This window comes from Ruditapes philippinarum, unplaced genomic scaffold (genome assembly GCF_026571515.1).
Source record: "Ruditapes philippinarum isolate M1 unplaced genomic scaffold, ASM2657151v2 ctg9482_1_1_1_1, whole genome shotgun sequence".
NCBI classification, from domain to species: Eukaryota; Metazoa; Mollusca; class Bivalvia; order Venerida; family Veneridae; genus Ruditapes; species Ruditapes philippinarum.
In genome coordinates, this window is record NW_026853098.1 from 1 (window position 1) to 4,864 (window position 4,864).

The window sequence follows — 4,864 nt, forward strand, 5'->3', positions numbered from 1 at the left end:
CCAACTAAGGCCCAAAAATTAAAAACTTAAAAATTTTTTTTTCCCATAGATCAGTTGAGCAATAAAAACAGAAATTTTTCAAATAAACCCCAAAAATACATCAAAAATCGTAATTTTTGCTACATATTGCAAAATTTAGTTAAAAGTGTTGTTTTTCAATTTTGGCCTTTTTCCACAATTAATAATTTTTTGTTTTTGACAAAAGAAGGAGCTAAAAATTTGTTTTTGGACTCACATCAAAGGGGACTTTAAATCTCGAAAAAAATTTTCGTCCCATCATGTCAAAAAAACCTCAGGGGTTTTCCCTTTATCTATCCGAGAAAATTTTGTGTAAATGTATAAATTTTAGGTAAAATTCAGGAACCGATCATAAACGGGGGAAAAATAAGTAATAACCTTATCTTGAAATGAATGGCCATTAAAAACCTCCGGGAAGTAAACTTAAGATTAAAAACCACTACATAAAAATCAAACACATCAAAAGATCCTCACAGAACAAGCCCCAAAAAATGATAAAAAATTTACATGCCCTTTCATAGCGAAAACCACTTATTAATTATTTTAAAATTGTAAAAAATTTAAACAACTGCAAAATTGTAAATTTTATAACTCTAAGGCACAGGGGGCCTAAAATATAAATGTCTCATTTAGAAATACGGGTATCTGCAGCCATTGATCTTCATTAAAAAAATAAGAAAAAAAAGTAACATTAAATATCTATAAAAAAATAATGTACGGGTTGACATGATAAATAAAATACAGAAACTAAAAAAAAACTACATAAAAAAAATTTTTATTAAAAAGCATAAATCTAAACTAAATAAATAAAAAAAAATATATTATTGCACTTAAAAATTCAAAAATTTTTAAAAATTTTATATAAAATTTGCAAAACAAAGCATGATCTTTTTTTTATGTGTAAAATGATAACTCAGTTCCCCCTATAAAATTATAAGCACACAAATGCTTGATGGAAGCTTTTACACAATGTCTTGTCAACTCTTCTAGAACAATTTCTAAAAATAGTTTCAAGACAGTAAGTCCGCAGTTTGGGTTTTTGTAGATTTCCCCAAAACACCACTGTGTCAGTATACAGGGAAAAATAACATTATTATGTGCTTTAAACTTTTGTGACAATTAATAAAATTTTCATTTTTTTTTATTTAATTCCCATTTTTTTTTAACCCCCAAAATGTAAGTCTATTAACTAGACGTTTGGTTTTTCGTTTACGTATTTTATTTATGTATCAATTAGGAAGCTGAATAAAGCGAAACCCTGTTTTTAATACTTAATTGTGTTGGGGTTTTGATCCAATTATCCCATTTTTTTATAAATTCTTAAAATTTATATGCTGTTATAAATCATTGAGTCATTGGAGAATTTTCACATCAGACTTTAACAAAAAGTTACTTTTTTTTGATTTTTTTTCATTTCAAATAATCTCGATGTAAAAAAAAAAAACAAAATTGTGATATACTGTAAATAAAATATTGATGAAATAAAAGTGTTTTTCATTTTCAATATTCTACTGTAAAAAAAATTTTTTCAAAACAATGAAACATATTTTCATATTTTTTCTGGGGTTTTTGCTGAAAACTTTATTCTAAATCAGCCCAAAACCAAAATTTAAGGGGGGGGCTTCAAATTGTTGTTTAAAAAAAGAAGAGAAAAAATGTAAATAATTAAAAAGAAAATTCAAGTTTTTTCCATAAACACAAGATTTTTTCTTCATCTTGTGGTTTTGAAAAATTTTTTCATTTCACGTATTTCACTCAATTTGGGGACCACCACTAGGGGAAAAATTTAATTTTCACAATTTGGGTCTATGAATATAAAAATTTTGTATTTATAGAAAAATTTTTAAATATCCGCCCATAAACCCTTTGTATAACAAAATCAAACAATAAAAAACTTCAAAGGTAATTGGGGTTTTTTCAAATAATAACAAGCTGAAACAAAAATTTATGAAAGTAAAATATTCAAAAGTATTATACCTTTAAAAAAATGAGCATCATTAACAATTTCAAGGGCCCTTTTAAATGGGAAGATCAAAAAATTGCTTTTATGAAATGTTAAATTTCATTTGACAGTCTTTTTTTTATGTCAATTTGGGTTGCTTTAAAAAAACCATAATTTAATTTCCCTCTTCTTCTTTAAACTGATTCCAAATGGGAATGTAGACTTTTTAAAAAATTTGATATAAACACAAAAAATCAAATTTTAAATTTTCCAATACAATATATTTACATAAAAATATGAAATTTTACAGGGTATGTAACATGTTTTCCCAAAGGGGGAGATTATCAAAAACATTTTAGGAAAAGGGGTTTTTTTTTAAAAACTGAGAAAAAAAATTTTTTTACCCTTCAAAACCCCAAAAAAATTTAAAAAAATTTAAATTTTTTTTATATCCAAAGTGTTTTATGGCAAAAAAAATTTTCTTTTTCTGTTCTCCCTTTGTTTAATATATGGAGATCAGATATATTTTCTTTTATGAACAGTTAGTAATAGATTTGTTTTTCAATAATTTATTATCCATGTCAATGCACTTAACATCATGAAAACTGGTGACTCTAGGGTGTAATATAGCTTCATCATTGGATACTATGAATGTAAAAGTTATCTATCTTGTCATTATGTTCAGAAATGGTATACTACTACCTTATTAATCACCAAACATCAAACATAAACAAAATCTCAAATCACTAACAAAAACATATTAACTGTCAACTATTTAAATACAGTTTTAACTTATCATACAGACGGCACAACTCTTTTCTGAAGATAGCGTTACATCTAAAACATAATTTAATATCAGTCACCAATAACATCTAGATCTCCTCTAGTCTTCTTGTAAGGGTTCGGACAAAAGTGTATACTTGATTGTCTTTCCTGTTAACCTGGAATAACAAAAAAAAAATTGATTTCTTCATCCCTAGATAGAGATGTGCTTGAGAAAAAATGCTGTGACGTTTAAAAACTTCAACAATCCACAAATCAAGTATTTCAAGATTTGTATTCTTACAGGATGAGATAAATTCTTCTTAGACGTGTACACAGTAAATGAAATGACACCTGATCATTTTATTTAACAGTATTTTTACATAATCTCTTCAATAACAGCCAAATCTTTTATATTCAATAATAGCCACAGCATTTAAACAGTAACATAAACAATGATAAAGTAATTTTGTTTTGTATAGTAGAATTTCAGAATAGCATTCATTCACCAGAGGGCAATTAACAAACCACTAAATTTAGATTCTGTATGAGTACTTGTTATTGTTAGTTTTTAACTTGTTACTTTGTTTTATGAACTGCTTAAACCATAAATACAGGAATTTTTTTAAAAGTTTGAACACAGTAAATTAATCTGTAACCACATTTGATACAATGTAACACAGATTCCAACCAATGTACCAAAGGTCAGAAGATTCAATGATCTCATTACTGGAAGATCGTTACCAGCTTGCAAAGAAATATAAATCACTTACTTAGAGTATGTATTGTCAAACAGGAGTGTATATATGCCAGGTTGTTTAGCAGTTAGCTCCCCTCTCACAGTTTGTTTATGGGAATCACATTTACACGGAGGTACCAATACTTGACCATAACTTACTGCAACTGACTCACTACTTCGGTAGTTTGCACTAAAAACAACATCCTACAAAATACAAAAAGAAATTATTCAACAATGTCATTGACCTTCATTGAGAAAATAAACAAATCATCACCTCAGCTAGACATTAGTGGAATCTGCTTCTCTATTGCTATGCATTAACAATAGTCTGAATGATTGCAGGAAAATTTACGGTTGGGTTTTTTCATGCTTTGGAAAATTCTTTGGTGGTTATGTCCACTTATATGTAAATTTTATATGGTTGTTTTTTTGTTGTTTTTTTGTCAGTGGAGTTTTGTCTGTCTCCCAGTCTGACTGTGGTGACAGTTGGAACTAGTTTTTTGTTGTTGTTTTGGGTTTGTTTTTTTTTTGAGTTTTTTTTTTTGGGGGGGGGGGGGTCACAACAGGGACAGCAAAGTCCTATCCTACTTTTCCAGTATATATTAAAAAATTATTATTTTCTTTCTAGAATCTCATGAATCTAATATGATGATCGACACTCAAGATTTTCGTTATGATGGCACATTAATATTTTTTTTTTTGGTCATTCGTAAAGGTGAGGTCAATAAGGATAGAAATTCATTTTTTTAAACTTTTCTTTACTTTTTTATAGATTGAATTTTAGTTATTTGGTAGAAGATACCTTGCCATATATTTTTTCCTGTTGAGTTATGTAGACTATAGTCCCTAAGGCTAAATATGGGATTAAGATCAAAGATAAAAAAATGTGATTTAAAATGCTTCTTTAATTTATGCATGTCCAGCTGCGTTGGAAAAAAATCCATAAGTTTAAAATATTTTTTATCTTTCTTTTTTTTCCATTTAAGGGGTTAAAAATAAATACTTCAAATAACCCTTAAAAATACTAATAAACCAAATAATCTTTGGAGTGATGAAAGGAAAATTTTTTTACAATCAAGAGGAACAAAAAACCTGCTTATCCAACCCCCATTCTGAGTTAATTCACCCCTGTCAGTTTTATTTAGAGATAACCAATAGCTAGACTACTAAAATAACACACAAAATTAACTTTGATAAAGTGCTAGACAACGAAAACAACAAAATTTTCAAATATTCCCCCCCAAAATCAACATTCTGAAGGCCCCTTGGCCCTTTACTTTTTGTTTCAATTTTTTCTATTTTAATAACTTTTAAAAAAAACAAAATATACGAAAATTTTGAACAGCAGACAGACGGGAAACACCCAAAGTTATATTTAAAAAATTTTCCCGTTACCAAAAATA